The sequence below is a fragment of the Odocoileus virginianus genome, chromosome 3 (assembly GCF_023699985.2).
Source record: "Odocoileus virginianus isolate 20LAN1187 ecotype Illinois chromosome 3, Ovbor_1.2, whole genome shotgun sequence".
NCBI lineage: Eukaryota > Metazoa > Chordata > Mammalia > Artiodactyla > Cervidae > Odocoileus > Odocoileus virginianus.
Genome location: NC_069676.1, coordinates 32952180 through 32978447, shown reverse-complemented (window position 1 = coordinate 32978447; position 26268 = coordinate 32952180). Strand labels below are relative to the sequence as shown.

The 26268-nt window shown below is 37.2% G+C and overlaps 1 long non-coding RNA gene across 1 annotated transcript in view; it reads right to left on the bottom strand.

The window, feature by feature from the left end:
* Window positions 1-26268, bottom strand: part of LOC139032218 (uncharacterized) — a 483796-nt gene that overhangs the window by 71272 nt on the left and 386256 nt on the right. The window contains exon 3 of the long non-coding RNA XR_011484741.1: window positions 22873-22965. This is a non-coding gene — a long non-coding RNA (uncharacterized lncRNA). The remainder of the gene's footprint in view (window positions 1-22872; window positions 22966-26268) is intronic.

Here is a 26268-nt window from a genome sequence, read left to right as displayed (position 1 = left end):
ATCATCTCATAGAGAGAATAATAAGGGGAAAATCTCCTGGGACAATAACTCTTAGGATCTGCTCTCTAAACAACTTACCTGTATATCATAGAGTAGTGTTTGTTACCTATAGGCATCATGTTATACATTATAACCCTTGTACTTATGTATCTTATAACAGAAAGTATATTCCTCCTGACCACCTTCCTCCGATTCCCCCTCCTCCCACCCACAGCCTAATCACTTTTCTATGAGTTTGTTGGGTTTTTTTATTTAATTAGACCCCCACACATAAGTGATATCATTCACTATTTGTCTTTCTCTGTCTGACTTACTTCACTTAGCATAATTAAAAAAGGCAAATCTTTCAGAGAAAAGCATAGATCAGTGTTTTCTAGACATTAAGAGTGGGAAAGTAGTTGACTAAAACTGGACAGGATGAGTGAGTAATTTGGGTGTGAAGGAGCAGTTCCGTGTATTGAATGTGGAGTTGGTTTACCCAACTGTGCATTTATTGTAATTCATGTAACTGCCCTCCTCTATTAAAACTATGTATTTGTGTCCTGTTTTTCCAAGGTTAGACACAAATGTACTGCATAGGTTTTTCATTTACCTAGAGTTTCTACTTATTTGTTATGTTTTCTTACTGGTTAAAGAAAGTTGTACTTCTGTATAATGTAATCTGCTTTGTTTCTGAACATACACTTATTTTCTTGAACTTATGCATGGAAACAATCTTGAGATTCATTTTAATTTCTGATCTAGTTTAACTGTTGTTTCTTGTTCAAGTCTCTTGAAACACTCTTACTTAAATTCTCATTTTCATTTTTGCTGAAGCTGAGATTTCAAAATTGATTCAAAGGAGGTAAATTGTTAAAAAAATACAACTATCGTCCTATGTTTTATTTGGTGATTTAATGGTGAATGGATACAACTTTATTTCTCCTGAAATATTGAAGGCAATGCTGTATTGTATTCTGGCATCTTTTGCTAATTTAATATCTTATGAAAGATTTTATGTCTGCTGTATGAAAACTGTATATTCTTTGTTTGATATATCTCTCGGAAGATTTCATTATCTTCTTTACACCTTGTGTTCTACATCTTCATTGTGATAGGTCTGGATATGGATTTTTCCCACTCATTGTGCTAGGCATTCAGTAGATGTCTTCAAGGTTATGAAACTTTTTTCAGATAGAGGACATTTTTTGTTATTTCTTTGATTTATTCTCCCAGTCTCACACATACATCTTAACTTTCTTTGTGATCCCTTTTGGAAAAGCTATTAGAAGAAGTTTAAATTTCATTTTTCTTGTATTGCATCATATGTCTTAAGTTTTGTCTTAAGTTTTTTAATCTCTGAAATGTTGTTGTTTGATATAAAAGATTTGCTTGAGTCTATCTTCCAGGTCTCCTATTAAACTGTTTCATTTTGGCAAACATGTTGGATTTCCATGAATTACATTCTTATCCTCTGATTACTCTGTTTATGTAATATTTATGAAAATTTTAATATCTTTTCAAAAATTTCTAACCACAGTATTAATCAGAAATTTCCTAAATTATTCTTCTCAATTAGCTTAAATATATAGCTTTGTTCAAGTCTCATTTTTCAATTTGTTTATTATTTCTTATCTTTGGGCAGATTGGTTCGTCTTTAATCTCAGATCATCCTGGTTTTCTTTCTCCTGTCAACAAAGAGGAATTCATTCAATGAAGGAAAATCCTCTCCTGTTGCTTATTCTTGTGGACAGGAAGTGTTGCCTATCAGACTATAATTTTTTGTTAAATTTTGATTTGGAAGTTATATCAAGGCAACAAAACTTTGTGAAAATAAAAATGATACACAGAATAGCCTTATATTCTTCATGTACTGTACCTGTTATTAACATTTTACTGTATTATATTTGCCCTATCTATAGAGACAATATTTTGAAGAATATAACCTTTCCTTTTGGGGAAAAAATGGTTCTCATTGTATATTTGGCTAATATCTCCTCATGATTAAGGACTTCCCTTGTGGCTCAGCTGGTAAAAAATCTGTCTACAATGTGGGAGACCTGGGTTCGATCCCTGGGTTGGAAAGATCCCCTGGAGAAGGGAAAAGCTATCCACTCCCGTATTCTGGCCTGGAGAATTCCATGGACTGTATAGTCCATGGCATCTCAAAGAGTCAGACATGACTGAGTAACTTTCACTCCTCATGGTTAAACTAAGAATCCACATTCCCTGCTGGAATATTGAGTAGTTAAGTTGTGTCCTTCTCCGGGCATCACTTCTGGAGCCACATATAACCATCTGTCTCTTGTTATGTTAATTGTGATCCACCTGCTCCAAGTGTTATTTGATTTTCTCACTGTATAATTATTGTTTTTTCTTCTTGAAACTAATAAGCAGTTAGTGGGGAGATATTGAAAGTCCATGTACCTATCTTGATTATCATCAAAATTTTTCCTTGCTTTAGCATTCATTGACGAATTTTGCTTGATCTAATTTAGCCTGATGGTTGTAAAATAATGATTATATTCTGCCTTTGTCAGGAAACCATTGCCTTCTGTTGTAAGCAAGAAACCTCCATTCTACACTGTTTATTTATGTGCGTTCGTATGTGGTAAGGACATGAAGTCCTATTTTTCTGTGATTAGTTTACTGTTCTTAATTGTTTTAATGCCCAAGCTGTCCTAAATTGATTCATTGGAGCCCCTTTAAGCTGGCTTCTATGTCCTTGTGTCATTATCTGATCATTTTTGGGGGGACTTCCTTTGCTCTGATATAGCAAAATGAGCCTCATCATCTTGTACATACTCTGTCCCAACACTGAAATAAGCCTTTTCTCTGAAGTCTTCATTCTTTTTAGTGAGGAATAGTATTAAAGACCAAGACCTCAGCACAAGGTATGCTCACTGCTCTTAGGTATCTTTACTTCTTGGCCAACGTGGTGGACTTATCTAAGAAATACATGCATCAGTATATACGTAATATAAACACAGTAGCATATATTTATATGCACATTTATACATATGCAAATACAAATGTGTATTTTAGGAAATGAGTTCATACCAATCCTTCAATTCCAGTCTATAGAAATACTGTCTCCCATTCTATATTTGAAGGTCTCTTCTTTTCACAATGATAACCCTGGTTCCCAGCAAAACGAACTGCAGCATGCCAGGCTTCTCTGTCCTTCACCATCTCCCAGTGTTTGCTCAAACTCATGTTCACTGAGTCAGTGATGCTATACAACCATCTCATCCTCTATTGCTGCCTTATCATCTCACCTTCAATCTTTCCCAGCATTGGGAAAATGATGTTTATTATTCTCAAAATCCTGACAACAGGCTTTTATACATACATATATATCTATTTTTGCCAGATTCTTCATCCTTACATGTTATTATAAACTATGGAATATAGTTCCCTGTGCTATATAGTAAGTCCTTGTTGGTGATCTGTTTTATATATAGTAGGGTGTATATGTTAATCCCAAACTCCTGATTTATGCCTCCCTTCCTTCCCCTTGGTAACCATAAGTTTATTTTCTATGTCTATGGGCCTATATATGTGTGCAAATATATTTTTTGCATTGTTGGTGTGATATATCTTCAAGATCAATTTCCAAAAGCAGGGTCATTGTATCAAAAGAGAAACACATATGTGGTTTTGTTAGATATTACCACATTTCCTTCAATAGGCATAGAATCCTTTGCATCCCCACTAGCAATATAGAAGAGCACCGATTTCCTGAGTGCACCAAGGTATTTTTTGGTGAACCTGGACAGTGTGCAGGCAGTGACACTAGGCACCATCTTTCTATCAATAGTAATACATGTACACTTTGGGCTCTCACTTTTTTTTTAATTTTAATTGGAGGCTAATTACTTTACAATACTGTGGTGGTTTTTGCTATACATTCACATGAATCAGCCATAGGTGTAGCAAAGATTAGGGAGTTTGTTTTTTTTTCTTAGGCTATGGTAAATTTTCACCTATGGCAGTTATTCTAAGTTTTGGGAGGTCAGAGTAGAAGTAAGTGTTTCTTTTGCTGTTTTCACATGATTCCTTCATAACCTAGCCCCAGTGTTTATAACTATGCATTTAATGATGACAATCCTGGGAAATGTTGGATTTGTAGATTGATATCATTTCATAAATCAAAAGGCTCTTGCTCAGTGGAACCTAACGAATCTTTACTTAGTTTATTTATTTAGAAGTGAAAAGCAACTCAGGAATTTTCCTGTGATGAATAATGTGATCCTAGCTGATATTCATGCTAATAGCAGGCTATGATAGATAGTTTTCTTTCACATTCTTTGCTATTTTAGAATTTATTGGTAAGTTTACTCAGCTCATTTTATTCTCAAGGAAGGAAGACAACCATTTATTAATCTAGGTGGTTCTTACCATTATCATCAGTATGTTAGTGTTGGTATATTTTCTATGGAGGACAAACAACTATTGGGTATTCACATATATCTGTTGAGTGATTAAATAATTAAAGGAATCTTTTGAAATAGGAGAAAATAATTTTTAATCAAGGTCAACATAGGTAAAGAAATTGGAGAAATTATGTCTAGTTTTATCTTGTCAGCTAATTAAATTAGGGAAAAAGAAAATTTTGCCCTAAGAACATATGTGAATTATTTATTACATTACCACATCATGCATTTAATTTCATTTTTAAAGCAAAGCACAACAGTGATAATTTATCCTTCCTTTGAGTTTAAGCCCAAACTACAATATTTTTAATCATGGCTTATTCAACAAGGCTAGCCCCTGTCTATAGTCTTCCAAGTATATTGGATGTTGAACATTTTCAAATTACATGGTCTGCAGTTCTTGGTTCCACTACATTTACACCTGCTTTCAAATTCAGTGAACTGCATTTGATGAGGCTGCATTTGGTCCAAAATCTTTCTTTGGGTAAATAATTGAAACTGTTCTATCAAATCTGTTTCACTTAGGCAATCTATAGTCACATCATTCTGTCAGCCACTGAGAAATACCTGTACTGCCACAGACACTTAGCACCTGTGTTGAAATGCCATTTAATCTCTCTCCTAGAGTGGGGGTGACATTCAACCCAGCTGTTCAGTGACAGTTCAAGATGACAGGTTCCATGATGAAAAACTGAACATTCCAATGGGTGAAATCTCTGGGTATTATGAGTAAGAATACAGACATGAGGATGTTGCATAAAAAGGAATATGAAATACTGGTGTCCAATTTCAAAATCAGGTGTCTATAAAGCTTAAAGTGAAGACTACCACCTGCCTAGTTGGTTACAGCTCTCAACTATTTGGCTCTCTCTTCCTCTAACAGGGATATAATGAATCTTCAGAGGGTTAAAGAGTTGCATAGACAGATACTAAGTATACTTCTTTCAATTAAATTTTTATATATTTTTACTCATCTACTTAGAAAATGATTGATGCATTTCTCTAGTCAGGCATAGAGCTATAATGGCCAGCTTGTCTTTTTGTCTTTATTCTATACTGGAAGTAGATCTCCCTCTAGGCTTTCTTCAGAAGTATACATTTACCCAAAATGAAAGAATAATGTTACCAGTTCACTAAGGGAAGTAATAACAGAGAGGACATGCTGAAGCACAAGACAATATGTTTGTTTTGTTAAGGTGTATGTCAGGGTGCATATGAAGAAAAGTAGATGATGATCTTAGAGTGAGTACAAAGTAAATGAAAGAAAAATGGATGGAAGTTGCCCAATCTTTCTTTAAAATGCACCTACTATCAAGGCTAAGAACTCAGCAGCACCTCTGGTGAAAATGTGAGCCACAGGTAGAAATTATTTTTCTTCAGTTTTCATTTAGATAAGGGCCTCTGAGAGGTAGTATTATCTTCACCTATGATAAAAGCATGGAGTCTAGCAAAGCCTAGAGAGATGGCTTCTAGACATGGCACAAGAGAAGAATTTTGTATCCCTACCTACCCAGAAAAATGTAGGCTAAATTCTCATCACATTGTCCTTTTTGTGATCTAAACTAGTTTTATAAACTGTAATCTACTTTATGAAGTGCAAAACATAGCAATGGATAATCTCTATGCCACAGATATTTTAAAAATGACCAAATGAGAATACATTTTGTCAGCCAGAAATTGTTACATAAATAGAAGCTACTACTGAAACAGTATACTCTATCAAGAAAGACTTCTCTGTTACCTGGACTGGGTTAGTTGCTCTATCCTGTATATTCTCATGATATAAAATGCTTCTGCTTAGAGACACATAATGATAACATGATGTGATAAGTGTTCTATAAATTTGAAGACAATGAGCTAATCTGGAGGAGAGAAAGCATCTGCTTTATTTCTCTATCTCAAATACCTTAAATAGTGTATGTAACTAAATTGGCCTGCCATGAATTCATGAGCATATTACTGTATGGCCAAGTACAATTAATTTGGAATAAAATATGAGTACACTGATTTATAAAGCATAAACAGCATCAAAATTGTTGGACATAAAGGTAAACAGAAATGGTAAGGTTATTCCATCTTTTCCCATTCCAATCAAAATTTGTATCCTACATCCAATAACTACAAAGATAAATAATTCTTGAAGACCATGGTTTGTTATTACAGATAACACAAGAGGACCTACTAATGTAATCTGAAACAAGGGCTGCTTGAGTATTTGGAAAGAACAGGTTCAGAAAAGTTCAAACATTGCTTTCTGACAACAAAAAGAAAAGCCAAAGGGAAAAGGAGAAGGTAATGCATATAAAAGGAAAATACAAAAATGTGAACTTGATTCAAGAACAGGAAAACTGATTTTCACATTCCATTCCTTTATTTTTTATAATTTAACTTTTATTCTAGACTACAGTTGATTTAGTATGTCGTGTTAATTTCAAGTGTACAGAAAAGCGATTCAGATGTATCCATTTTTTTCAGATTCTCTTCCCATTAGGTTATGGTAGATTGAGTAGAGTATCCTGTGTTACACATAGTAGGCTGTTGATTATTTTTTATGTAGTAGTGTGTATATGTTAATCCCATATTCCTAATTTATTCATCTTCCCACTTTTCCCTTTAATAACCAACCTAAATTTGTTTTCAAAATATGTGAGTCTGTTTCTGTTTTATATATAAGTTCTTTTCTATCTTTTTTTTAGATTACACATATGAGTGATATCATATTTGTCTTTCTCTGATTTACTTCATTTAAAATTATAATCTCTAGATCCATCCATGTTACTTCAGATGGCATTAATTAGTTCCTTTACAACATATCTTTTTTTTTTTTAAATTTTTATTAGTTGGAGGCTAATTACTTTACATCATTGCAGTAGTCTTTGTTATACATTGAAATGAATTAGCCATGGATTTACATGTATTCCCCATCCCGTTCCCCCCTCCCACCTCCCTCTCCACCCGATCCCTCTGGGTCTTCCCAGTGCACCAGGCCCGAGCACTCCTCTCTCAGTGAGCATTTAGATTGCTTCCAGGTCTTGGATATTATAAGTACTACCACAATGACCATCGCAGTGCATGTGTCTTTTTGAATTACTTTTTTTGCCAGATACGTGCCCAGATGTGGAATTTCTGGATCATATGGTAGCTCTATTTTTAGTTATTTTAATGAACTTTCATTATGTTCTCCATTGTGGCTATACCAAATGTACATAACCACCAACAGTGTAGAAGGAATGGATCCCTTTTCTTCACACCCTCTCCAACATTTATCTCTTGTGAACTTTTTGATGGTAAATGGGATTGTTTCCATAATTTCTCTTCCTAATCTTTCATTGTTAGTGTAAAGGAATATAAGAGATCTCTGTGTATTATATTTGTATCCTGGAACTTTCCCAAATTCATTGATGAGTTCTTGTCCTTTTATGGTAATATCTTTAGGATTTTCTATGTATAGTGCCATGTCATCTGCAAACAGTGATGGTTTTACTTCTTTTCCAATTTGGATTCATTTCCTCATCTTCTCCGATTGCCATGGCTAGGACTTCCAAAACTGTGTTGAATAAAAGTGGCAAGAGTGGACATCCTTGTCTTTTTCCTGATCTTAGAGGAAATGCTTTCAATATTTCACTATTGAGTATGATATCAGCTATTGGTTTGTTATATTTGGCTTTTGTTATATTGAGAAAGGTTCCCCCTGCATTCCTATTCTGGAGATTTTTTATTGTTAATGTGTGTTGATCTCCTACCAGAAGCTTTTGCTGCATCTATTGTGATGACCACATGAAATTTATTCTTCAATTTGTTGATGTGGTTTATCACACTGTTTTATAGATATTGAAAAATACTTGCATCCCTGGGATAAATCCTACTTAATCAAGATTATGATCCTTTTAATGCATAGCTGGATTTGGTTTACTAGTATTTTTTTGAGGATATTTTTATCTATGTGAATCAGTAATACTGGCCTGTAATTTTCTTTTTCTGTGGTATCTTTGGTTTTGGTATCAGGGTGATGGAGGCCTCATAGAATGAGTTGAGTAATGTTCTTTCCTCTGCGACTGTTTGGAATAGTTTTAGAAGGATAGTGTTAACTCCTCTTTAATAGTTTCATAGAAATTGCTTGTGAAGACATCTGGTTCTGGACTTTTATGTTTGTCAGAAGTCTTTTAGTCATAGTTTCATTTTCAGTACTTGTGATCTTTCATTCATATTTTCTATTTCTTCCCAGTTCAGTCTTGGAAGATTGTAGCTTTCTAAGAATTTGTCCATTTCTTCTAGGATGTCCATTTTGTTGGCTTATAATTGCTCAGAGTAGTCTCTTATGATTGTATTTCTGTGATGTCCACTGTAACTTCTCCTTTCTAATTATATTATTTTGAGTCCTCTCCTGTCTTTTTCTTTATGAGTCTGGCTTAAAGTTTATCAATTAACTTTATCTTTTCAAAGAACCAGCTTTTAGCTTCATTGATCTTTCCTATTGTTTTCTTCATTTCTATTTCACTTATTTCTGCTCTGATCTTTATGGTTTCTTTTCTTCTACTAACTTTGGGTTTTGTTTGTTTTTTCTCTAGTTTTTTTAGGTATAAAGCTAAATTGTTTCTTGGAGATTTTTCTTGTTTTGTTGTTTCTATTGCTATAAACTCTTAAAACTGCTGTTTGAATCATGTTTTGTTTTCATTTGCCTCTACATATTTTTTATTTAATCTTTGATTTCTTTATGATCCTCTTCTTGTTTAGTAACATGCTGCTTAACTTCCATGTGTTTGCATCTTTTTATCATTTTATTTTTCTCTTGTAGTTGATTTCTAATATTATAGCATTGTGATCTCTAAATTTCAAATGCATTTCCAGTATCCTGCATTTGGTCTCTCTTCTCACAGTTGCTGGTTTTGATATCATATTTGTACATGGATGATTTTCTACTTTTATTTTATGTTTGCCTTTATCAGTTAGCTTTCCTATTTGTATTTTCCTTGTTCCTCATTGTCCTCTTCTTTCCGAGCTCGAGAAGTTCTTTTAGTATTTGTTGGAAAGTGTTTCGGTATTGCTGAATTCTCTTACCTTTTGCTTGTCTGTAAACTTTTGATTTCTGCATCAAATCTGAACAAGAGCCTTGCTGTGTTGTGTTCTTGGTTATAAGTTCTTCTCTTTCATCATTTTAAGTGCATCATGCTACTCTCTTCTGGCCTGTTGAGTTTCTGCTGAAAAAAATCAGCTGAATAGGTGACTTTGGTCCATTGGCTTGTGCCTGTAGGAGGGGCTGTTCCTGCCCACTTGTGGGTGGGCTGTGTCAAGGGGTGTGTTTAAAGGTGACTCTTGGCTCAGGACAACTGCAGCCAGCCTGTCTGCTGATCGGAAGGGCTGTGTTCCCACTTTGTTGGCTGTTCAGCCTGAGATGTCCCAATACTTGAGCTTGCACCACTGTTAATGGGGCTATATCTCAGTGCCAAATGGCGACCTCTGGGATAACCCACTCTGATGAGTATTCCTGGGGCTTCTGCCACCAGTGTTCTTGGCTCGCAGTGAGCCACCATTGACCCTCATCTCCTGAGGAGATCTTCTAAGACCCCAGGTAGGTCTGGCCAACTCATGGAGTCACTGCTTTGCCCTGGACCCCAGTGCACATGAGAGTTTGTGTGCGCTCTCCTTGAATGGAGTCTGTTTCCCTCATTCCTCTGGAGCTCATAAGATCAAGCCCTATGAGTCTTCAAAGCCAAATGCTCTGGGGTTTCCTCTTGCTAATGTCAGACCCAGGCTAGGGATCCTGATGAGGGTCTCAGAACTCTCATTCCCTTGGGAGAACCTCTGCAATACAATTATTTTTGAGTTTGTGGTTCATCCACATGGAGAGTATGGGATTTGATTGTATCATGAAAGGACTCCTCCTCCTGTCTCACTGTGACTTCTTTTTTGTCTTTGAGTGTAGAATATCTTTTTTGAAAGGTTTGAATCTTTATTGGTGATGGTTGTTCAGCAGTTAGTTGTGATTTGGGGACTTTCATGAGATGAAGTGAACTCAAGTATTTCTAACATGCCATCTTGTTTCTGCTCCCCAAAATTTCACTTTAAGAGTAAGAATATGTTTTTCTTTTCATTTATCCCTTCCCTACACTGTTACTGTTGTTCTTCAGTTGCTCAGTTATGTCTAACTTTTTGAATCCCCATAAACAGCAACATGCAAGGCTTCTCTGTCCTTCACTATCTCCTAGAGCTTGTTCAAACTCATTTACATTGAGTCAGTGATGCCATCCAACAATCTCATCCTCTGTTTCCCCCCTCTCCTGCTGCCCTTAACCCTTCCCAGCATCAGAATCTTAATGAGTTGGCTCTTCACGTGAGGTGGCCAAAGTATTGGAGCTTCAACATCAGAACTTCCAGTGAATATTCAGGCTTGATTTCCTTTAGGATTTACTAGTTTGATCTCCTTGTTGTCCAAGGGACTCTCAAGAGTCTTCTTTAGCATCTCAGTTTGAAAGCATCAGTTATTTGGTGCTCAGCCTTCTTTATGCTATTAAAGTGGTATCATCTGGATATCTGAGGCTGTTGATATTTCTCCTGGCAATCTTGATTTCAGTTTGTGCTTCATCCAGCCTGGCATTTTGCATGATGTACTCTACATATACATAAAACAATCAGGGTGACAATACTTGACGTACTCCTTTCCCAATATGGAACCAGTCCATTGTTCTACCTCCAGTTTTACCTTTTGCTTCTTGACCTGCATACAGATTTTTCAGGAGGCAGGTCAGGTGGTCGGGTATTCCCATCACTTTAGGGATTTTCCACAGCTCGTTGTGATCCACACAGTCAAAGAAGTGGTCAATGAAGCAGAAGTTGTTTTTCTGGTTTTCCTTTGCTTTTCTATGATCCAATTGGTCTTGGCATTTTGATCTGTTTCCTCTGCTTTTTCTAAATCCATCTTGCTTCATGTACGATTTATGCCTAACTTGAAGATTTTGTGCATTACCTTGCTAGTACATGAAATGAGTGTAATTGTGCAGTAGTATGAACCATCTTTGGCATCGACTTTCTTTGGGATTGGGATGAAAACTGACCTGTTCTAGTCATCTGGGCACTGCTGAGTTTTCCAAGTGTGCTGGCATATTGAGTGTAGCACTTTAATAGTATCATCATTTACAATTTAAATATCTCAGCTGATTCTTTCACCTCCACTAGCTTTGTTAGTAGTGATGCTTCCTAAGGCCCGCTTGACTTCACACTCCAGGATGTCTGGCTCTAGGTGAGTGATTACACCACTGTAGTTATCTGGGTCGTGAAAATGTTTTTTTTGTATAGATCTTCTGTGTATTCTTGCCACATCTCTCTAATATCTTCTGCTTCTCTTAGGTCCATACTAATTCTGTCCTTTATCATACCCATTATTGCATGAAATATTCCTGTGGTATCTGTAATTTTCTTGAAGTTATTTCTATTTTTCCCTATTATTTTATTCTGTTTCTTTCCACTATTCACTTAACAGTTCAGTTCAGTCGCCCAGTCATGTCTGACTCTTTGAGACCCGATGAATCGCATCACGCCAGGCCTCCCTTTCCATCACCAACTCCCGGAGTTTACTCAAACTCATGTCCATCAAGTTGGTGATGCCATTCAGCCATCTCATCCTCTGTCGTCCCCTTCTCCTCCTGCCCTCAATCCCTCCCAGCATCAGGGTCTTTTCCAATGAGTCAACTCTTCGCATGAGGTAGCCAAAGTATTGGAGTTTCAGCTTCAGTATCGGTCCTTCTAATGAACACCTAGGACTGGTCTCCTTTAGAATGGACTGGTTGGATCTCCTTGCAGTCCAAGGGACTCTCAAGAGTCTTCTCCAACACCACAGTCCAAAAGCATTAATTTTTTGGCACTCAGCTCTGTTCACAGTCCAACTCTCACATCCATACATGACCACTGGAAAAACCATAGCTTTGACCAGCTGGACCTTTGTTGGCAAAGTAATATCTTTTCTTTTTAATATGCTGTCTAAGTTGATCATAACTTTCCGTCCAAGGAGTAAGCGTCTTTTAATTTCATGGTTGCAATCACCATCTGCAGTGATTTTGGAGCTCAAGAAAATAAAGTCTGACACTGTTTCCACTGTTTCCCCATCTATTTGCCATGAAGTGATGGGACCAGATACCATGATCTCAGTTGTCTGAATGTTGAACTTTAAGCCAAGTTTTTCACTCTTCTCTTTCAATTTCATCAAGAGGCTTTTTAGTTCCTCTTCACTTTCTGCCATAAGGGTGGTGTTATCTGCATATCTCTGGTTATTGATAATTCTCCCAGCAATCTTGATTCCAGCTTGTGCTTCCTCCAGCCTAGCATTTCTCATGATTTACTCTGCATATAAGTTATATAAGCAGGGTGACAATGTATAGTCTTGACATACTCCTTTTCCTATTTGGAACCAGTCTGTTGTTCCATATCCAGTTCTAACTGTTGCTTCCTGACCTGCACATACATTTCTCAAGAGGCAGGTCAGGTGGTCTGGTATTCCCATTTCTTTCAGAATTTTCCACAGTTTATTGTGATCCACACAGTCCAAGGCTTTGACATAGTCAATAAAGCAGAAATATATGTTTTTCTGGAATCTCTTGCTTTTTCGATGATCCAGAGGATACTGGCAATTTGATCTCTGGTTCCTCTGCCTTTTCTAAAACCAGCTTGAACATCTGGAAGTTCACAGTTCACGTATTGGTGAAGCCTGGCTTGGAGAATCTTGAGCATTACTTTGCTAGCGTGTGACATGAGTGCAATTTTGTGGTAGTTCAAACATTCTTTGGGATTGCCTTTCTTATAGAGATTGGAATGAAAACTGACCTTTTCCAGTCCTGTGGCCACTGCTGAGTTTTCCAAATTTGCTGGCATATTGAGTGCAGCACTTTCACAGCATCATCTTTCAGGATTTGAAATAGCTCAACTGGAATTCCATCACATCCACTAGCTTTGTTCGTAGTGATGCTTTCTAAAGCTCGCTTGACTTCACATTCCAGGATGTCTGACTCTAGGTGAGTGATCACACCATCGTTGTTATCTGGGTTGTGAAGATATTTTTTGTACAGTTCTTCTGTGTATTCTTGCCACCTCTTCTTAATATCTTCTGCATCTGTTAGGTCCATACCATTTCTGTCCTTTAACAAACCCATCTTTGCATGACATGTTCCCTTGGTATCTCTAATTTTCTTGAAGAGATCTCTAGTCTTTCCCATTCTGTTGTTTTCCTCTATTTCTTTGCATTGAGCACTGAGGAAGGCTTTCTTATCTCTCCTTGCTATTCTTTGGAATTCTGCATTCAAATGGGAGTATCTTTCCTTTTCTCCTTTGCCTTTCACGTCTCTTCTTTTCACAGCTATTTGTAAGGCCTCCTTAGACAGCCATTTTGCTATTTTGCATTTCTTTTCCGTGGCGGTGGTCTTGATCCCTGTCTGCTGTACAATGTCACGAACCTCCGTCCATAGTACATCAGGCACTCTGTCTATCAGATCTAGTCCCTTAAATATATTTCTCACTTCCACTGTATAATCATAAGGGATTTGATTTAGGTCATACCTGAATGGTCTAGTGGTTTTCCCTACTTTCTTCAATTTAAGTCTGAATTTGGCAATAAGGAGTTCATGATCTGAGCCACAGTCAGCTCCTGGTCTTGTTTTTGCTGTCTGTATAGAGCTTCTCCATCTTTGCCTGCAAAGAATATAATCAATCTGATTTCAGTGTTGACCATCTGGTGATGTCCATGTGTAGAGTCTTCTCTTGTGTTGTTGGAAGGGGGTGTTTGCTATGACCAGTGCCTTCTCTTGGCAAAACTCTATTAGCCTTTGCCCCACTTCATTCTGTACTCCAAGGCCAAATTTGCCTGTTACTCCAGGTGCTTCTTGACTTCCTACTTTTGCATTCCAGTCCCCTATAATGAAAAGGAAATCTTTTTGGGGTATTAGTGCTAGAAGGTCTTGTAGATCTTCATAGAACCATTCAACTTCAGCTTCTTCAGCGTTACTGGTTGGGGCATAGGCTCATATTACCGTGATAGTGGATGGTTTGCCTTTGAAATGAACAGAGATCATTCTGTCTTTTTGAGATTGCATCCGAGTACTGCATTTCGGACTCTTTTGTTGACTATGATGGCTACTCCATTTCTTCTAAGGGATTCTTGCCCACAGTAGTAGATATAATGGTCATCTGAGTTAAATTCACCCATTCCAGTCCATTTTAGTTCGCTGATTCCTAGAATGTTGATGTTCACTCTTGCCATCTCCTGTTTGACCACTTCCAATTTGCCTTGATTCATGGACCTAACATTCCAAGTTCCTATGCAATATTGCTCTTTACAGCACTGGACCCTGCTTCTATCACCAGTCACATCCACAACTGGGTATTGTTTTTGCTTTGGCTCCTTCCCCTTCATTCTTTCTGGAGTTATTTCTCCAGTGATCTCCAGTAGCATATTGGGCACCTACCGACCTGGGGAGTTCCTCTTTCAGTATCCTATCTTTTTGCCTTCTCATACTGTTCATGGGGTTCTCAAGGCAAGAATAGTGAAGTGGTTTGCCATTCCCTCCTCCAGTGGACCGCATTCTGTCAGACCTCTCCACCATGACCTGACTGTCTTGGGTGGCCCCACATGGCATGGCTTAGTTTCACTGAGTTAGACACGGCTGTGGTCCTGTGATCAGATTGGCTGGTTTTCTGTGATTATGGTTTCAGTGGGTCTGCCCTCTGATGCCCTCTCACAACACCTACCATCTTACTTGGGTTTCTCTTACCTTGGATGTGGGGTATCTCTTCACGGCTGCTCCAGCAAAGCGCAGCCACTGTTCCTTCCCTTGGACGAGGAGTACCTCCTCACAGCTGCCCCTCCTGACCTTGAACGTGGGTAGCTCCTCTGGCTGCCGCCTGGACCTCAGGCATGGGGTAGCTCCTCTCGGCCGCGCCTGTGCCGTCGCAGCCTGACGCCCTTGGTTCACCTAACCAGGCTTTTTTTTCTCTCTCCTTGTTCTCTGAAACTCTGCAATCAGTTGGTGTATCTTTTCCAATCTCCTCTCTTATTTTCTTAGCTATTTGTGAGGCCTCCTTGGATAGCCATTTGTCTTCTTGCATTTCTTTCTCTTTGGAATGGTTTTGGTCACCATCTCCTGTACACTGTTGCAAACCTCTGCCAATAGTTTGTCAGGTATGGTGCCTCCTAGATCCAATCCCTTTAATCTATTTGTCCTTCCACTGTACAATCATAACGGATTTGATTTAGGTGATACCTGAATGACCTAACAGTTTTCCCTACTTTCTTCAATTTGAGCCTGAATTTTACAACAAAGAGTTCATGGTTTGAACCATAGTCAGCTCCAGGTCTTGTATTTTGCTGACTGTATAGAGCTTCACCATCTTCAGCTGCAAAGAATATAATCAGTCTATTTTTGCTATTGACAATTTGGTGATTCCATGTAGAGAGTCATCTTTTGTGTTGATGGAAGTGGGTGTTTGCTATGACCAGTGTAGTGTGTTTCTCTTGTCAAAACTCTGTTAGCCTTTGCCCTGCTTCATTCTGTACTCCAAGGCCAAACTTGCCCATTACTCCAGGTATCTCTTAACTTTTGCATTACAGTCCCCTATGATGAAAATGACATCTTTTTTGGTGTTAATTCCAGAAGATCTTTAGGTCTTCATAGAACCAGTCAACTTCATCTTTTTTGGCATTAGTAGTTGGGGCATAGACTTGGATTCCTGCGATATTGAATGGTTTGCCTTGGAAATGAACTGAGATCATTCTGTCGTTTATGAGATTCCACCCAAGTGCTGCATTTCACACTCTTTTGTTGACTATGAGGCTACTCCATTTATTCTAAGGGATTCTTGCCCACAGTACTAGATATGATGGTAGATATAATATAAATTCACCCATTCCTATCCATTTTAGTTAACTGATCCCCAAAAATGTCTGTTCATTCTTGCCATCTCCTGTTTGACCACTTCCAATTTACCTTGATTCATGGACCTAACATTCCAGGTTTCTAGTCAATAGTGTTCTTCACAGCATCAGACTTTACTTTGATCACCGGACACACCCACGTCTAATTTCACTTGCTCATAGAGGAGAGCATAGAGGCCTCACTCCTGGCATTTCAGACCAGAGTTTGTGCTCCTAACACACTCACTCCATTCCTTTAAGTCTTCAGTGAGTGAACAGACATTTTCAGAATATCCCAGTGATTCCACAGGGGATGTTTAATTCTAGGAGGTGACATGGTTCCTGATACATACATACCCCAAGAATACATGGATAGGAAAGAGAGCTTCTTATATTGGTACCTTGGTAACACTTAGTGACTTATAGTTCTTGCTGTGTCCACTAGTAAAATCTTGAATTTGTATAACTTTAACATATTTTATCAATAGAAAACATTATCAGAGCACTTATCCAGAGTTTCCTGTGGTCTCAGGGGCTCACAAGAGAAAAATGTCAACCAGGCAAATATGCTTACCAGAAAACTGACAGAAGGATGTGCAAATTTGGGAATTATTTATGATGCAAATGCAATTCTTTGATAGCTTGTTTTTAAAAATGCATGATAATGTTTACATGAACTTGAATAAACTCTGAGAGAGAGAGGAGGATAGGGAAGTCTGGCATACTGCAGTCCATGGGGTTGCAAAGAGTTGGAAATGACTAAGTGACTGAGCAACAACATGTATTGTTTCCCCTAGGACATTATTTGGTGATTTCATTGCCTGTTTTCTCCCAACTAAAACATACTGGATTATTCCTTAATTATATTTTATTATTTCTATCAACTTTGAGCTCAGATATAGGACTTTCACTCTTCAAATATTCATAGCATTCTTTTCATCTGATTATTTATTACTGAGCCAATTAAATACACATGTTCCTTTAATCTTTTTCCATACATAAATTTCTCCATTCTGTGTATCTTTATTTTCCTTTGGACCAGTCTCATATATTTGGCATTTCTTCTCTTAAGATCTGACTCACCTTTGGGATTGTTAGGTGCTGAAAAACGACTAGATGACCACCAATTCGCTAATGACCTAATCAGAGTAATGAAGAGGAAGAAATTTAAAGTACTGAGTTTTTGTTTGTTTAATTAATATATTTTACTACCTTAGTAAATGGTTGACTCATTTTATCCATCTTATTTTGAACCATTTCTGAGTTTCTTGGGAATGTCATCAAGTAGGGAAAAGAACACTAAAGTGAGGCTTTGAAAACCTGAGCCTTAGGAATGGCAAAATATAGTCTGGGGCATTATGAAATATTTTTCAGTTGCTGTTATAAGGAAATAGTATTAGCACTGGAATATTTGCCTTCTGTGTAGAGCTGTTGTGAGTTCCAAAAGGATACTAGTGATAAATTGTTAACTAATGATAAACTAGTAATAAGTTAGTGATAAACATGCCTTATAAATTGTTTAGAACATTAAGATTATCAAGTAGGATTAGTCCTTCATGCTTTGTACATTGGGTTATAAAAATTGGTAACATTGCTACTTTTTCATGCCATCATTTATACTGAGTTTAACTCAGTGACTATGAATTCACATAAAACCATAAGAATCAGATGAGAAGGTATTTCATAAGTGACATAAGCTTGCTATTACTAGGAAGAGGGTTGAGAAGGTTACAAATTAAAGTTACACATTAAAGTCAGGGAATGACTAAGCATTTGAAAAGAGACGAGAGAATGTGATTATTTTATTAGAAGGAAGGTGAGAGGTCAGAGATTTGAGGGGAAAAAAAAAGGAAACAGGAAGCTCAGAAATGGGAAGAGAAGAGTCATGCAGTCAGTTAGGTGCAGAGAGGCCGTTCCAGATGGCCAGAGGAAGCAGGGGCGAGGAGTCTTCTGGGACAAGAATTCACATAGTTGCAACAGACTGTAACTGGGGCCCAAGATTCTAAATCAAAGGCACTCAGAGGGGAAAAGAACACCCACAGAGACGTTACTCTTTACTTCATGTTTCACCCTAGTTTTAACTTTTCCTTTTAGGATATCCTTACAAAGATTGCCCTAAAACTAAAATGAACAACTGTAAGTTTCATTTTTTGTTGTTGTTGTTTAAGTTTTAAAATCTTTCTCCATGGTTACCATACATCCAGAATTCCCCACTAATAGAAATTGCTTGAATTAATAACACCAGCTTAAAATTCTTGCTCACATACAACAGGAGAGTCTTCCAAATGAGATGGCCTCCAGTATTCCTTCAAGAGAATCCTCCGCATGTTCAGTAACTGGATCAAAAAAATCTTGCCAGGCTTAATATTTTTAAAATTTTGTAAGAAGAAAGTAAAAAAAAAAGGGGGGGGTTCTCTGAATTCATAGCATTCTCATCATTTACCTAAGAGCTCGGCTTTAAAAATACATTCACAGTAAATTTCTCAGTCTTTCAAATCCTGCCCCTCCTCTTCCCTGAAGCAGCAGCAGGTAATGGTTTTGTCTCTTTCTGTAGGGAGGTGTCACTACCCCGGCAACCTCCTAAATACTTTCAATTCAAACATGCTGTGCTTATCTAATTGTTCTCCTGGATGTCTTTCTGTAAACACCAGTTCTCAAATGTCAGTAACAGGACCACGTTATAGTTCTTAAAAATTACTGAGGACTCCCAACAAATCTGTATTTATGTCGGCTACCAACATTTATTCTACTGGTGGTCCTTTTACCACATTAACTCAAACTTAAGTATATGAGAGATTTACCTGAGTTACTAACAGGCTGTTGAAAAAGCAAATATGTGGTTCCAGGGTGCCAAGGTTTCAGTTAGTATACATGAATGTGGACTGTGCTTAATCACGTCCAACTCTTTGTGACCCCATAGACTAACCCACCAGTCTCCTCTGTCCATGGAATTCTCCAGGAGATCTTCCCAATCCAGGGATCGAACCTGGATCTCCTGTATTGCAGGCAGATTCTTTACCTGCTGAGTCATAGAGTGCTTCTATTAGACATTAAAGTTGAAACACCTATAAAATATTTAGTTACTAATTTATTTTAAAATAACAATAACACATTAATCCTATGTTAACTTTAGTCATGTTAACAAGAAAATCTCATCTTACCTTTTTGCAAATTTCTTTCATGTATGGCTTAAGAGAAGACTACTGGAATTCTTACACCTAGAATTGCATTCAGTCTTGAGATTTGTTTGGTTAAAATTTATGGAGAGAATATAGATTAAGAAGCTGTATAATTGGAGAAAAGGGTTTTTTTTCCAAATAATTATAAATATTCTTTGATATTACATCAAAACTCAACAAGTTGTAGAGTCTTAAAGGGTCGATGTAATGAATGAATATGAAAATATATTAATTGTTTATAATTTTTCCATCAAAACCCACTGATTTATCTCACATCTTAAAGGACTTTACCATGCAGCATTTGTTTTAGCATCATGCAGTAATCTTTTGGAAAACATTAATTCATTGAATTATGCCAATCTTTGAAATGTTGACACTTTTCATTATAAAATACAAATAAATAGCATTCTTTAATTACATTGATCTCATCAGAAATGACTTTAAGTATTAGGAATCCATTAAGATATCAGAGGCAAATACAAATTTTCTAAAATTCCAATATTTCTATGAAAACACAAATATTATTTGCAACAAATACTTCAAGTTGTTTTCCTTGAAGTGGTAGCCTCACTTCATTTGTTTTTGCAGTACATCTGTCAAACATCCAAGTATTTATAACCATATATCTATTATTCTTTCAAGTAAAAATTATTTTCAAAGAACTAGTTCAGCTAGATATTCTAACAAAAAAGTTTTTCCTTGAGACAGTATTGGTTTCCATCAAAAATGCTATTAAGTATACTTCCCATTTCCCAACACATAATATGAAAAGTCATGATTTAATAAAACTAGTAATGTGTATTATTTCACCAAGGATATTCTTAAGTGACACTGGCTCTTTCTTTTTAACTGCAAGAATATAAAGACTACTAGTACTATTTGGTGCTCCTAAGTTGATGTGGGCTAAGACACCTAGTTTTACTCATTGTTACATTTCAAACATCAATACAAATAACAAATCAGTGGAAAAAAGCAAATAATGTTAGTATTAACTTTTCAGATCCCCTGAATGTGTCTTAAGAACTCTAATAAGCACACAGGCCACACGTTAGGAATCATTGCCTTGAACCAAATCTATTCCTATCAAACTCCTACTTTAAAGACTTCAATCTTCTGTCCTAATGTCAAATAAATACACTTTAAACCTGATGTACAGAACTTTGACAGCCTGGACCCCCAGCAGCCTTTAGACTTGGCTAACATTCCTATTTCACATGTACTCTCTGCTCTCAGCACCCTGAACTGCTCACTAAGCATCTCACTGTCTGCCTTTCATCACTCTGGGCTTCTGAGCAACTGTTACCTTCTGCCTGATATCTTTCTATCTCTGTCTGAAACAGTCCTCATTCTTTATAGTCTAATTCAAATGTTAGCACCCATGAGAAGTCTTTCTCTCACTCCTAGGCAGTGATTAGAGTTAGACACTGCTTCCCCAGAGCTCTAGAGTACTTCATTTACTCATTCAACAACATTTTGGGAGCATCCATTCATGCCAGGCATTATTCTCCGAGCTAGGAAAACAGAGATGAACAAGACATAGAAGAGCTATAGTCTTTTAGAACTGATCTAATATAATTTAAATATTAAGGGAGTGATAGACAAAATATAATCGATAAAAATAAAGTCATGTGGTTTCAAATGGTGATGAAAATGAAAAGTGTTAGTCACCCCGTCAGATCTGACTCTTTGTGACCCACCAGGCTCCTCTGTCCGTGGGATTCTCCAGGCAAGAATACTGGAGTGGGTTGCCATTTCCTTCTCCAGGGGATCTTCCCCACCCAGGGACTAAACCCAGTTGTCCTGCATTCCAGGCAGATTCTTTACCTTCTAAGCCACCAGGGAAACCCTTCAGATGGTGATAACTGCTATGAAACATAGGATAAAATGAGGGGGAATCACTGGGTATTAAACTATTTGTTTAGAGAAGAATTCCTGGTGGCAGAACTATTTGGCCTAAGACCCGGGGGGCTTAAAGAAGAGAGTCGGGTCAAGAAAAGGGGAAAGGTTTTCTGGATAGAGGGAAGAGTAGTTGTAATGCGGAAATGAACCTAGGGGCTAGAAAAACAGAGAGAACCCTAACCCACAGAACTAATCATGACAAAATGGTAGATGCTGACTGGATCCATCCAGGTGAGGGCTGTGCAGGAGACAGAAGCCCCCAGAGAAAGCTCCCGGAGGGCCCACAGTACCTGCACGGATGGCAGTGTAAGCACAGCAGTGGCTTCAGTGGGCTGCCCGAACTGGGGAAGTCCGGGCTTTAGGCCCAGGGGACGCCTCCAAGCCTAGTTTGAAGGTCCCACAGATGATTCCTTGAGTAACTATGTGTCCTATAATGTTGTTTTTTCTTGAACTAGCTAAATAATTGCCATTTTTTCTAAGAACCCTGACTGATACAAGAGTGCTCAATACATACACATGCATATACATTTGGGGCTTTCCTTGTGGCTCAGCTGGTAGAGAATCCGTCTGCACTGTGGGAGACCTGGGTTCGATCCCTGGGTCGGGAAGATCCCCTGGAGAAGGGAATGGCTACCCACTCCAGTATTCTGGCCTGGAGAATCCATGGACTGGGTAGACCATGGGGTCACAGAGAGTTGGACATGACTGACTGGCTTCCACTTTCACATATACATATATGTGAGTATGTGTATACACACACACACACACACACACACATATATGATATGTAAGACCTCATGACTCCTGACAATCTCAGGAGGAAAGCAGCGTGAGAAAGTACAAGTGAACTTGCTTTACGTCCTTTCAGTTCATTACTTCCCCACATGAATCAGGTCAGCTGAAAAACACCTTACTGAGAGCCCCTTTAGTTCCACCAGTTTAGGATAACTATTCTACATGCTTGTACCCATTTTCCCCAAATGGCATTTTATCTCTATATTCTCTGCCCAGCACTTACTCCACATACCTAAGCCCCCCGCCCCCATTAGAACCCCAGTCAGGTTCTAATAGGAACAGTCTTCATCTCAGGTGGTGTGGGCTGTTGTAAACAAATGAACATGAGAGGTTGAGGCACCAGGGAACAAGGGAAAGCAGAGGGCCTTTACTAATATCAGAGTGGAAGGAGCAAAGAAAATAAAAGATTATAGGAGTGCAGTGAGAGCCAGATACTCGGCACCAACCAGAAATTCAGAGCTGAGGTAGGGAGGGTCAGTCTCTTGTTGGCGAAAAAAGGGTAGAGTGGAATGCACCTGGAGGGTCAAAAGAGAGCAGAAATCATAAAACCTGGCCTTAGTCTGCTCCTATTGCCATAGCCAAGTCCCACAAACTAGGTGGCTAAAACAACAGACACATCTTCTCTCAGTTCTAGAGGCTCCAAGTCCAAGGTTCTAGACGTGTTTTGTTCTTCTGACGTATCTCTGCTTACCTTGCAAATGGCCAGTCTTCTCACTGTGTCTCCACGCGTCTTCCGTCTTGTCTGTATACCTGGAGTCCTTTCATGTGTCCAAATTTCCTCTTCCTATAAGGACACCAAGTCAGATCAGATTAGGGTCCATCTTAAGGCCTTCATTTTAATTACCTCTTTAAAGATCTGTCTCCAAATACAGACACACTCTGATATATACTAGGAATTATGACTTCAACATGTGGACTTTGAGTGGACATAATTTCAGCCCATAACAACCCTGTGTTACTCATGTACAACGCTTATTCATCAGTTTTCAGAATATCTACCATCCTCACTTTCCTTACCTGCCCATCACCTTCCCCCTGTATTTCTCATTCATTTTTTAAACTGAGCAATCACTTTATATATATATACATATATAATATGTATATATGTATATCATATGTATATATGTATATATATATATATATAAACTATCATAAAAAAGAAGGAAATCCCACCAAATTCCACGCCATGGATGGACTTTGAGGGCATTATCCTAAGTGAAATAAGTCAGAGACTGAAAAATACTATATGGTCACATTTATATGTGGAATCTAAAAACATTAAACTCATAGAAATAGAGAAAATCAGTTGCCTGGGCCTGAGGAGTAGGCAAATCAGAAGATATTGGTTAAATGGTACAAACTTCCAGTTGCAAGACATATAAGTTCTGAATTACAGCAGGTAAGTATGGTTAACAATATTGTATCATATGCTTTAAAGTTGCTATAAGAAGAGTTTTAATGATCCAATCGTAACAACAGCAGCAACAAAATGGTAATTATGGGAGGTGAAGGATTCCTTATTTTGGTAATCATTTTTGCAAGACAGGCATGTATCACATCATTTACTTTACTCAAAGTCTACCAATTTAAATGTTAATCTATTCCCAAAACACCCTCCCAGAAGCATCCAAAACAATATTGGACCAAACATCTTGTCACCATGACCCAGACAAGTTGACAAATAAAATTAAACATCATATCTGCACAACTACCCTGATTTTGGATAGAATAACCCAGTCATTTTATTTAAAAAATAGTGGCAAACTTTTTTTTTTTTTTTGGTTTTTTAGTCATAAGATCAATGATTTATAGGACACTAACAGAGAATGCCTCAGAGTGAACCATGTAATCATTGAAGATGTCTTCAGGCAATTACGAGGAAAGGTCAAGGCAAAGCTGCTGTTGAATACTAAAATCAGGTTGAATTTAAAGTGAGAGTTGCTGCTACCCTGGTGAGATTCATCCTGATGCACTGAGGTGGGATTCATTAAGATGAGTAATCCAAGGGCTACTTGTTTTATGAATCTAGCAATTACAAATATTTAGAAACTACCAACAGCATCTTAGCCTGAGTGATAGAGAAAAATGCAATATGGACACTGCACTTAAAGGGCTTACAATATAATAAGGGGTGGGGGTGGAGCAGAAATCAATATAGGTTCACATGCACACGCCACATGCATTTCTGGTAAATGTTGTTTTTTTGATCATTTACAGAATGATATTCTTAATAAAAGTAGAGAGCTGCTTAGCCTTTGTTCCTTTCCCTGGAGCAAAGGAAAAAGAAAAATAAAAATGGGGATAAAGATGGATAAGATTTGAAAAACTGAAGGAAACTGGAAGATCCAAAAATATGACAAAAGTGAAAAGATTGAGGGAAAATAAACTTGATATTGATGGGACCTTCAAGTTTCACAAAATTTGCACCGTGTTACTTACAGTTCATTTTACCTTCTATAAATTCAAAGATATAAGTGCTGAAAAATTTATGAAACTTCTTCAGACAGTTAATTATCTTTAAAATAGGAAGTGAACTTTCTAGCTATTAATAGAAAACATCACCTGTCTGACCTCTTTACTTTCCAATAATTTGCATTACCATCAATTTCAGTTGTTTCTCTTCTCTGAGCCATTCTATGAAAAGAGAAAAATAATTTATTTGGTCTTAAGAACTCCCATATATGTAATAAAAAATAGACCAGAAATGTCTTTTTGATTTCCAAATTTACCCCCAAGCTAATTGACTTTCACTCATGAAATATTTTACAGTATGTACAATCAGAATATATACCACAGAAATAGAAGAAAACACACATCCCAAAGAAGCAATGTCATTTAGAGTCATATTTAAGGTTGAGAGTTCTGGACCAAAATTGCCTGTGGAATGCTTAGAATTTTGTATGGAATGTGATAAATTCAATTAATTTATGGGTATTAATCCTCTTTACTATTAGGAAACATAGGTCATTTGAGGTAGCCTCAACTAAATGATGGCAATGAAATTTTAATTGAGAGTGGCTCAGATGGTAAAGAATCTGCCTGCAATGCTGGAAACAGGGTTTATCACTGGATCAGGAAAATGCCTTGGAGAAGGGAATTGCTACCCTCTCCAGTATTCTTACCTGGAGAATTCCATGGACAGAGGAGACTGGAGAGCTACGGGGTCCATGGAGACACCAAGAGTAGGACATGACTGAATGACTAACTCTTTAAGATGCAAAAGGGAACTTTTGTAAGTTTTTTAAAAGGAAGATGAGGATAAAAGATGTAGAAACTGTTTGTAATAGCATTTTTTCTATCTTAAATTGCAGACATTTTGCATGTATTATCAGATTAGAACAGATATAATGATGTTTTGGGGGAGGAAATTCTATAAATTTGTTTTTCATAATTCTTATTATCCTATTAAAAATAATAGATGATTTCTTTCTTGGAAAAATATTCATATTATTTTCCAAGAAATGAATTTCTATCCTCACCTGTTGGTAACACTCAATTATAACTAGTGCTCCTATAAAAGAATAGAAACTGTTTTTAGGATTTCTATGTTTTTCACCATGTAGTAGTTGTAGCTAATCCAGGCTGTTATATTTTCAAGGGCACTGCTGCTTTGCAGGGCATAATGCTGATTTTCTTATCTTAGCAATGCCACCTTTAGTTATTTTTGTGATCTTGATCCTCCTGAACCCTTTTTTTTGGTAGAGATTCAAAACTGTATTTCTTCTGTCCTAATTTTCCTCATGAATTTAAAGCAGTATTTTGACTTTGAGTGGTTCATGTGTACATAACAAAGAATCCTGGAAACTTTCTCCATAGTGTTGTTAATTTGTGTTCTTTAAAGGGAGCTTTAAAAAGCCTTTTGTTATTTACTGAAATTGTATATCTTTTTCCTGACTAAAATAAAAAGCATCTGTCAATCCAATTCCTTAGCACTGTTGATATGTCATATGCATGCAATTCAATAATTTAATGATGCAATTATATTGAAAAAGATATTTATATATTTTTACATATTAGCAACTTACTGAACAAAGGTGAAAGTATCTTGCCACTCCTTAATATTAGTAAATATTTTCAATTAAATGTA